This window comes from Anthonomus grandis, unplaced genomic scaffold (genome assembly GCF_022605725.1).
Source record: "Anthonomus grandis grandis unplaced genomic scaffold, icAntGran1.3 ctg00001044.1, whole genome shotgun sequence".
In the NCBI taxonomy this organism is placed as follows: Eukaryota; Metazoa; Arthropoda; class Insecta; order Coleoptera; family Curculionidae; genus Anthonomus; species Anthonomus grandis.
The window spans coordinates 1-11521 of record NW_026088660.1 but is presented as its reverse complement, the minus strand read 5'-3'; the positions used below and the strand labels follow the sequence as shown (position 1 = coordinate 11521).

General features: G+C 30.2%; 1 long non-coding RNA gene across 1 annotated transcript; it reads right to left on the bottom strand.

Annotated features, from left to right (window-relative positions):
* Nucleotides 1-9837: 9837 nt before the first annotated feature.
* Nucleotides 9838-10589, bottom strand: LOC126750018 (uncharacterized). The gene is made up of 3 exons (XR_007665548.1): nucleotides 10497-10589; nucleotides 10260-10359; nucleotides 9838-10026 (listed from the first exon to the last, which is right to left on the bottom strand). It is a non-coding gene; the product is annotated as an uncharacterized LOC126750018 (long non-coding RNA).
* Between the last annotated feature and the right edge of the window lie 932 nt (nucleotides 10590-11521).

Sequence of the window (11521 nt, the reverse complement as noted above, 5' to 3'; positions counted from 1 at the left end):
TTAATTGATTATTTATTGTCCAGTGATTAAAGTTCTTTCTTGGCAATTTACAATGCAATGTAATTTTCCTATCTATTTAAATAATAATTTATTCAATATCTTTTATTAATTTCACTATCCTGATTTTTATATAGCATATATATTTATTTTTATTTGATTAAGTACATACATGTTGTGCAGTATACTATACGGTAGGTTGCTGACTTTAGCGAAAGGCTAGTTACATACTAGCGGGTTATTGATTTTTTTAAATATTCTATAACTTTGGTGCATAAAGTTTTTATTTCAGGGGTTGTACTTTTAATAAGAAACTGTCTTGTAATTTTTACGACATTGATTTATTCAAGTGAAAGTTTAAACAACGAACTGAGGCTTATATTGTGGTATATTTCTTTACACCCTTTTATTTATATGAAAACTAATTTGTCAGTCAAAAGTTCATTCAACTGCACTTTAAAAAAACACATCAAACTGGATGGCGCCCATAATTTAGAAAGTGAGCTTCTCTAGAATAATTCGTGTCAACCCACCACCAATTAATGTTTTTCAGACCTGCCGTTAACATAATTGCCACGCTATTAAAGACTTTCAACATCAGTCAATTTTTATTAAAAGCAAAAATCTAAATAAAAGTGGTTACAATATATCCCAAACTAAAGGTGAATAGCATTTTTCCTGAGAAAGACCTGAGGTGATACAAATGGTTTCGCAAAATTTGTCCAAGCTTGCATACTATACAACCCTGGTCAAGAAACTCTAAAACCCACTTACCAGCTGACGATAAAAGCCCATCCTTTAGAGTTTTTGCAAATAAATTCTGTGCTCTACGCGATGAAAGACCTTCGAAAAGGGTCTACACTGTAGACCTAGTCCGTGATCAAATAATCAAACGGTCGATGTTTTGTCATAACCAGTTTAACTTTTTACTAATCAACGAACCCAACAGGTTTAGGAATTGTGGCCTGAATACAGACACCACGATAATTCTTTTCATTTTCTTTATTCCTAGTTTAAACAATTGGAACAACATACCTCATCTTTTATATCTCAGGAAACGCTGAAGTTTTTAATGATGTCTTAGAAACAAATAGAATTGAGAAAAAAATATAAAGAGGCAAAGCAATAGTAAAGATACACCTTTTCAAAAAAAAAGGGTTTCACTATCTTATTATCTTTATACCAATATATTCTTTTGGTAATCATTTATTAGAGACGGGTCCAGTCATGACTATCAATAAAAATACTTCGAAAATATTCTTCAATCTAACAGGCAATATGCTGACCATTAAAGGCAGAATTGTTGTTATAACATTTAAAATAGAGATGGCGCAGCATTTCTGTGACGGAATATAATTTTTTTTCTGAACTTACAATTATTAAAATTAAGCAGTAAATTTCGAATAAATAAAACTAATCAAGATCCAATTGCATTGTCATCGGAATGCCTGTTGTCTATAAATAAGGGAAAAACGCATTTCAATAGCAATTTTGTGCATTTATATAAAACACGTGCTCCATGTTACATAATAATGATTTTATTAAAATGTTGCTTTCATTCAAATATAGAAAAAAAATAAAATAGTTATTGTTCAAATAATGCAATAAAAAAAATATATTAAGTGAAAATATACCGGTTTGCCATATATTAACATACAACTTACTTTTTTTATTCCTGACTTAACGAAGGTTAAGCAGTAGGCCTCCACTGGGAATAACTAGCTACAATAATAGAAGTTAGACACTGCGTGTCCAAATAACTTTCTCTGATTGACGCAACCAACAAGGGTTTGTTAACCGTAAGCCGCCAGGGACCAAAAGGGCACAAATATGTTCACTTATAATTACTACGAGCGCAGGGTAACGTGTCATAAATTGGTCTGGGAAACTGGGAATTTAAGTTTTCTCGTAATTGTTTAGTTTATGGGGCATTTTGGGAAGATGAAGCTTAAAGTTTCATTTTAGTTTAATATGCTGGATAAATATAATATTATGTGTATAAAGAACATGACAAAATTTACAATGTATTGCTGGAAAATTATTTTGTTTGAAAAAATCTCTAGTTAAAAGGTTCTTTTATAAATACTAAAGCCTTAATATTAATGATATATTAATAAGAAAGGTAACTGCGATGATAGCAATATTTTTTTAGTCAGGTTATTCAACCAGAAAAATAATTTAAATATCAAAAGATTTTTGTCTTGAGAGCATTTTGTCTTGTGGTCCATAGTCAATTATTGTAGTCACTAAGTCTATTTTGTTGTTACATAGTTTTCATGTTTATAAGGAAACCTCATTTTAAAAAATACATAAAACAATTATTTATGAATTTGGAGGTATTTTAAGACGATCCTAGTTTATTATCGGCTCAGTTAAGCATTAAGCTTAAATTTCGGCAACAGTTGGGAATTTGTCATTGTTAATTGAAGAATGATGCAAATGCTCAGAATATTTTTTTTTAATAAACTTGTTGCTTGCAAATAAATTTTGAATGACCATATAAGTCTTGTTTGCGCAGATTAATATATTTATTTACAAAACTGTTATTATTGTAGAATCATAGTGTAATTTTTTTGTAGAGTCAATAGTTCTCTTGATTCTGATTACATTGAATGGTGACCAATATTAACGACGTTAAAACGACAGACACTACTCTGTGTTGAAGTGACCCATTTTGAACTCTGTAGTATAATGTAGAGCCATTTTTTACGCATAAGACGATTATATTTTATGGTTTGATATCCCAAACTTGGCGGCACAATGGCGAGTACATCGATCATGCATAAGAATATATACTTCTCGTAGAACTCAAAAACGTGATCAAATGTTCGTAGACCAAAACTAAATCTTAAGCAGCTGTTCTACAGTAAATGAAGAAAAGTCTGTTGTAATAAAAGAGCAGACCAACAGACCACATTACAAAAAGATAAAAATGATAAAATGTGGAACTTTATCGAAACAAGCATTTAAATTCTTAAAAGTACCCAAACCATTAATTCTGGAAGTAATAATAATGAGGTTAAGGGAATTTCATAGGTGAGAATCTTCCAAATACAAAAAAAATTATGTTTTATTAAACTGTCAAGCAATGTGATAACTACATCCCATATGTATCACTTTAAAATTATCATTGATACGTGATTCAGCTATGTGGTAATTTTGATCGTCAAAGCAGTAATAAAGCTGGAGATTATCAACTTATTAATTTAAGATGACTGGAAAAATCTGAGGTATAAATAGAAAACAAAAGAGGGGCCAAGAATACTTTCCTGTGGTATGCTCTGCTTAACTATTATAGCGGTTGATGAAATGTCATTAAGATACACTTTCTGTTGTCTAACGGATGAATAAGTCTTAAGTAAGCTTAAAGCACTCGCTCCAAAACTAATATTTAAGTTTTAAGCATTAAAGCTCATGACTTATGGCATCAAACGCTTTACTGTGATCAAAAAGCAGCAAACACGTCTGTTTATTTTGATCAAGAGATTGTAGTGATATAAGTTACTTTAACAAAGGCCGTACTAGTACTATACAGAGGTCTAAAGCCTGGTAGAATGGCTGGTAATATAACATGGTTAATATATTACCTGCTCACAAATAATCTTTTCCAACAACTTATAGATCTAAAATCAGAAAATTTCATAGAATTATTTATTTTTGCAATGGGCACAATGTTCGCAATTTTCCACTGTTTTGAATATTTATGAATGGAAGACATTTATTAATGATAAAAGTTATTTAACGTAACAAAAATGTGATAAAACCAGATCTATATATCTACGACTAAATCCATCAAAACCAACAGCATTAAACTTATTTAAATCTGTTGAATTTTTTATTGCTAACAACTAAGAACTCAAAATTTCGATCCACATTTTTTTTTGAACTGTGTGTGTATAAGAGCACTTTGCAGCAATCGCATATCCATCACTTATTATATTAGTTTTCTAATTCTATTTTTAAAATTATATAAAACTTATGTATTAACAAATTATGACTTATACACCTAAATCGTTTATTTTAAACCTGAAATGCATTTTCATGACCTGTCCAAGATATATCAAAGTTTTGACTCAAAAATAGTGAAATTTTTTTATAAAATAGATTTCGGTTGTAGATGCGTCTAATATCTGTAGGAAGAATATTGTAAAAATTAGAACCATAATAATATGTTACAAATCTTTGATTTCTCGTTTTAGTCAGAAAAGGGATTTTTACAGACTCCGCAGACGTGCTTCTTATATGATAATTTTGTCTTAAGCCAGGATGTTTGTACACTAATAAAAAATTTACTTAACATATAATCGTTGTACCGTCATAACTTAAGCTTCCTGGAACAAGAGTTTAGTTGAGTATCTAGCATTTTTTTTTAATATAATTTTTAACAGATATCTTTGGTTAACAATGAGAATATTTAAAGTTGTTGAATAAGTTTCGCCCCATACTGACAAACCGTATTTATTTATTGATTCCACCAACGCAAAGTATAGCAATTTCAAAATTTTAATTAGTATAAAATTTCTAATTTTCTAAAATTTATAAATTAATTTTCGTAGTTTGGTTTTTGTGATTTCTATGTGTTTATCCTTTTTCATATTTTGATCCAGTATAAATCCTAAATATATTTCATATTTTCAGTTTTTTTCAAAGATTGGGTGTATTGTTATGGAGATTCGTTTAACAAACAAGGTAGATAGTGTGTATTTTAATTTTATTGGCTTCATATTAATGATTGTCAAAAATACTAAAACTTATAAAATTTGTTTAATCCATTTTTATTGTTAATTCATTCTTTTTCAACCATTGATGTACTTTTGCGAATTCACGTATAATATACTCGACTGTGTGGCTCCATTCATTGCCTTGTACAAGAAGAACAGTATCATCTGCACACGAGATTAGTCTACTTGTTGTTAAATATAAGAGATCGTTAATATATAAAGAAAATATTAGCGGTCCGAGAACAGTTATTTGCGGTACACCATATTGCACTATTTTATAAGTACTTTGCTCATTTCCAGTTCTTATACACTGCCGTCGATCTTTAAGGTAATTTCTTATTAAATTTTTGCCACATCCCTCATATCATAAGCTTCGAGCTTATCTAGAAAAATATTATGACTAACACTATCAAATGCATTTGCCAAATCTAAAAATATTGCTATCGGTTTCTTATTTTCATGTATTGACCTGTAAATAAATTTAGTTACCTCATAAAGTGCGTCTTCCGTTGATATCCCTTGCCGAAACCAAAACTGATTCGGCGAAAGAATCTTATGTTTTTCTATGTATTTTGTAATTCTATTTCATTATACATACCCCTAGTAGTTTTGTTATACTGTTTATTATATTGATTGTTCAGTAGTTGCCTGGTAGGTCAGATTCTTTCCCTTTAGATAGGTATAACAACGGATTTTTTAAGGCCAGGTGGGATTTTACCGGTCAAGATAGAAATGTTAAAAACATGAGTTAATGGTTCAACAATTTGTATCTGTATTTCTTTTAGCACCTTACTGGTAATTCCATTTAATCCAAGTGAAGAGTTATTTTTTAGACCATTCATATTTTTTAGTACTTCCTGCTCAGTTATTGACATTAACAATAAACCGGGATAATAATTATTGTGTTTGGTAAATTTTCTTTTAAATTTTAATTTTTCTGCCATTGTTTTGTCTACACTTGATGAAATATTCATTAAATATCTTTGCAATTGTTTTTTTATCGTCATTTAGGATGTTATTGGTCTCTTATTGAGAAAATAATAATAATCTTTATTTAACAAAAGCTACCTAGATAAAATAGTTAAAAAAATTAATATATTATATGATATTTGTTAATCGTGCTTCCATTGCATTTCCAAAGAACAAAAATCGGTAGTATTAACTGTGTTTCATAACAAGGTCGGCTCGTGTTGGTGGTTCAAGCAAGTTGCGACACATGTTTCTAGGTCGGGTTTTTCTGATGACTCGAACAAACAGGGCATCTCGGTTACTTTTCCTGGAAGACAGGCACTGTCTTGGTAGTTCCAATGAATAATCACCACCTCCTGATAGTCCAGAAATACTCCACTAAGAAGTGAACCCACGACCTAACTATGGAAGCAAGTCGAATAACTGAATAAATTACAAAATTTACAAAAAAAAGAATTTTTATAAAATACAATAAAGAAAAAAGAAAAAAAGAAAAACAATAAATTAACAATAGGCTCTAAAAATTACTTAATACATGCGCTCTCAATAGCTTCTTAAACTCGGTTACACTTTAGGATCGCTCACATAGCCCTATTTTGAATTTTCTCGAGTTGATGTATTTTATACTGTGATAAGTTATATAGTAGTATCGAATAAAACTGTATATGAGGAAGCGCAAGGGCATTGCATAGTGGAAGCTTGGTATGCATTGATAGATTTTGAAATTTGAGATTTTGAAAAGTTTATTACTACAGAGCCAGCAAAATAAACCATTAAGTACACTATTGATATCTGATATTATTTGACCTAGATCTTTGCCAATAATGTATAACATTGTGTCATCAGCAAATAATACAATATTAGATTTTTTTCCTTAGCATAACCATATCATTAACGTATAACAAAAATAACAATGGACCGAGTACAGTTCCTTGAGGCACACCATATTTAACATTTGCAGTTTTAGATAAAGAATTTTTATATTTAACCCTTTGACAATTATGAAATAAATCAATAATTTAAGACATTATGTTTAATTCTCATATATTCTAATTTTCTTAATTTCTATCTATAGTCTCAAAGGCTCTTTTAAAATCCAAAAATACCGCAAGTACAAAATTACCAGAATCTATAGCTTCAAGGAAATATTACAGATATGTATAATAACAGAATCATAATAGTATAACTACTTTCTTTAGCATCTTTTTTTATTTATAGTTATTTTCTTAGTTATTTATAATTTTCGAAAACGTTACAATTGTTTCTTTAAAAATATCTTTATAACCGTTTATTACTTATTTTTCGTTTTTCTTTAATTATTAATTATTTTCCTTTTTACTTGTTTATAATACTTTAATAATATTAGCTTGTAAACTTCATTATGAACTGATTACATTACTTGGCCTCATTTTTTTTTAATAATATTCTTGAACTATAAACTATAATTTTAAAAATTAAAAAATAAGTATCACAAAGAAAAAAATATTATAATAATTATTATTTTTATCAAAGCGACTAAATCAAACAAACTAATTTATTATAAAATAACTTGTACTAATATTTAAACCAGTACTTTTTAATAGTTCCTATATAATTTTGTATAGTAAGTATTAAAATTACAAATAAAGGTACTTAGAAAAAATATATAACTTTGTTTTTAAAATACCTGCTGAGGCATCTGGTTACCGGTTAAACCCTAACGTTTACGCATAACCGAATTCTTATACCCCTAGGAAAAAAAATTGGACATTCCACATGAAGTAACTTATTCATGATTTTTTCCGTTAAATTTACTGGAATTAAATTTAAGCTACTGTGTGAATGATTTCGAAATATAAAAAAAAATTTCTTACATTTATATGTAAAAATTAAGTACTTATTTTGACAGGGGAAACAATACTATTCCAATATAATAAAATATAAGCAATTTTTTTTCATAAATATAATAACATACTCTATAAAGAAGTCAACATTCAAAGTTAAATGAATGTAGATCACGTATATTAGAGAAAAAGGCTAAAACATCACAACGCCGCTCGTTCGCATTGTTGATTCTACCGACACAAGTAATCTTTACCAGTGACGTCGCCAAAAAATATTTACATGATAAATATTTATTATTATTAGATTATGCTTTAAATTATAAACAACATTGCCATTTTAAAAATTCATTATGCATTTTTTAACGTACTTCATTAGAGTAAAGGTAGGGTATGGTGGGGCTAGTTGAGCCGGATTTGAAAAAATGAAGGTTCATGTTGTTATTATTTAATATAAATAATTAAACAAATATTGTTCTATTTAAGTAAAAATGACTGCAATATGGCTTACCCCACATATGGGGCAACTTGAACCGACACATGGGGCCGGTTGAACCACACAAACTAAACTAGCATGGTTAAGTCAGTTTTCTGATGAAAAATAAAAATCTAATTTTAGAAATACTCAAAAAATTTATTACCAAAACTAAATTAAACATTTTGGAAATTAAAAACTAATCGCTGTCGCAGCTTATACACATATAATATATACTAGTACCCGGATTGCACCTTAAATGAGCCCATTTTTTGCAATTGGAATACTGTATCCATTCTTTACCCGGAACACTATCTGTAAATGCTGCTAGGCACATCAGACATAAGCATCCATCATCTTCAGACTCAGATAATGGCAATGGGGAAAAAGATTTCTTATTTATTTTATGCTGTTTTATGTTCTTGGAAAACTTCTTTTCTTTTTCTCGAGGAACGGCTCCTAAAGTCTTTCCATCATCTGAATATAATGTAAAGAAGTAATATTGGACCGTCGTTCTTTACTTTTTAATAGTGTATTACCTGAGTAGGACACATCTGTTAAAATAGCTTTTTTAGCAGCTTCTTTCTTCTTTTTGTCTACTTTACCAGAAGTTTTCATTTTCCTTTTGCTTTGTTCTTCAGCAAGTGCTTCTTTTTCTGGCGTGTCTGTCAAAATCGCGCAAACTCTCTTCTTTCTCTGGTTTTATGTTTTTCTTGGTCCTGCCTATGGCAAAGGCCGCAAGCTTTTAGGTGAAAAAGCTCCAGTAGATGTAGATGGTATGGCGTTGTCATCAGGTGTTTCTGGAGCTATGGTTTGGGAAGTGCTGGCAGAAATACTGTTATTTTCTGTCGACGGCGGCTGAAATATAGATTCGGGAACTGGACGATCAGTCACATATGAATGGTGCGAAATTTGTATCAGAAAATATATCACGATTATAAGGATATATCCCCTTTTTTGAAAATCCATTTACTATATTGGAACTTGTAGCTCCTAATGGCAAAGCTGTGGCAACAATTTTTGGTATTTCGTATATGCTAATTGTCTATCCGGGGTTGTTACGAAGCCATGCATCTTGGGCAGAAGCCAAATACTTTTTAAAAGGCCCGAAGACTGACACGTCTAGTGGCTGAAGTTTGTGGGTGCAGTGTGGAATAAAAGCATTACCACTTCGTTGTTCTTTGCATATTCTACGCTCTCAATTGATAAATGTGATGAATGATTGTCCAGTAAAAGTAAAACAGGAAACTGTTCAGTAGGGCTTGTATGTTTAACGAAATGCTTCATAAAATCATAAAATTCTAAATCAGTCACCCAACCACTTGCATTTCCTGCACCGATGCATCCTGGAGGTATTATATTCCCTATTGCTGATACGACGGTAATTAGGGTTACATTAGTTCCACGCTCTCCTGAAGTAACAGCACCTATGTTTCTTTTTCCCTTCGCTGCTACTATTTTTGAAGGTTTTGTTACTGTAGACACGCTCGTTTCATCTGTGTTCCAAATTCTTGATGGCGAAAATTTTAAATTGGTCCATAACATTCGTAAGTTTTTCGAAAAACATATTAACATTATATTTATTGAACGAGGTTGCACTACCTAAGCTTGTCGGTTCTGGTTTTCTTATTGAGAGCTGAGGGTTTCTCTTTAAATAAGCCGTCAACCAGTCCTTTCCTGTTATTTTATTTATCTTCCAAGGTTCAGGAACGTTTAAGTTATATTTTGTTGCACATTCAAAGGCTAGACGTCTAACATCAATTGGATCAAAAATGGATGCCAATTTGAGCAAGTAATCTTTAAGAATTTCTTCTTGCTCTAAAGAAAAAACTTGACGAGATGCAGCATATCCCATTGTTACTTTGTCTGGTCCATCTCCACTCTTTAATATTTTTATATATCGGCCCAGTGTCGTTCGATCAATTCCAAATTCAGTTGCTGTGGTTCTAATACTTTTTCCCTCATTTTCAACTGCTTTTGCTGCATTAAATAGCTGCTCTTTTGTCGCCTCTCCACGTGCGGTCGTCCTCTTGTAAGTACGCATCTGAAAATAAAACAGGAATATAGCAAAAATATTATTTTATACATAAAATAAAACAAATATATGAAAGGGAGTTAGTTGAACCATGTCTCAACTTGCCCCGTTAATTTTGGCTCAACTAACATCACACACGTTTTTGGAACAATTCAACACATTATAAAAAATTTATTTAGAAGTATTATTTTTTAACTAAATATTATTAAAATAATACGGTTATGAACAAATATTGTACTTACTTTGAAGTCCATAACTTTAAAATAACGAAGTAGGACCAAAAACACATTCAATATCGATTTTTGTCATATGGTACGTGGATCAACTGGCCCCGTGGCTTAACTAAAATCCAATAAAAGCATTTTTATGAAAATTAAATATTTTATAATTATTATAGATTTTTTAATAAGTTTTTATTGTTCTACGTCTATGACGACGGTTGTTCCTTAATATGATGTTATAACAATATCGGTATTTACTTGTGAAAAGATCGGCTTAAGTCGTATTTTTCTCATAGTGCGACACAAACGGCACAAGTGTTTCATCAAAAGCAGTTTACAAAAACTCTGAAACTGATTTCCATTTTCAACCAAAAACTAAAAAAAAAAACACAGAATTTCACACATGCCATATGCCAATGTAAATACAAAGCCTTTTGTCAAGATGACATTTCGTAAGATGACATCAGCTTTTGTCTGTGATGTTGGGATTTCAAATTTTTTAGAAGCGGTTTTAGGAATAAGAATGTTAATTTTTTTTTTTGCTTTGAAGATGTTATTCATGCATTAAGATAACATATATCAATTTTTACTTTTTATTTTTAATCCAAAATCTAACATCGATCAGTTAAATTAACATTCTTATATGTGTTGATATACAGTGTGTCCAAGATAAGGATGTCTATCATGGAGATCTCGGCAGCTATAAGAGATATGAGGTTGAATAAATTAGAGAAAAGTTGCGCATTTTAGAGCCTAACAATACGCCGTTTAGAAAGTTTTAAAATGTTGAGCAGTTCCAGAGATATTCGAGAAAAACCGAAATTTGCCGATTTCGTTTTTATTTTTTTCTGGCGTTATTTAATGAGATATGAAAAAACAAAAGACACTTTCTTATGGCCACTTTTTAAGGTCTAAAAAATAACATTGCGTGATTTTTCGTACTACGTTTCGTTTCGAAGAAACCAACATCAACTGAATTTTTTTATATGGCGCGTAAAAAAAGTACATCCTGCATAAAATAGCATATTTTATTACGATTACAACGATGTATGACACAATATGTTTCTACAATATTTAACTTGTAAAAAATGATTTTTTATTATCGATAAATATTTTTGTAAGCAAAACACCTCTGTACACATGTTAAAATCAAACAAAGTTGTTGTTTACTAGTTCTAATAGCCTTTTAATGTTCCAAGATTATAATGTGCCTTTATCAAATTAAAAAATTATTATTTTTATTTATAATTTTATTTTAGTAAGCTAAGGTATCTTCTTGTCCG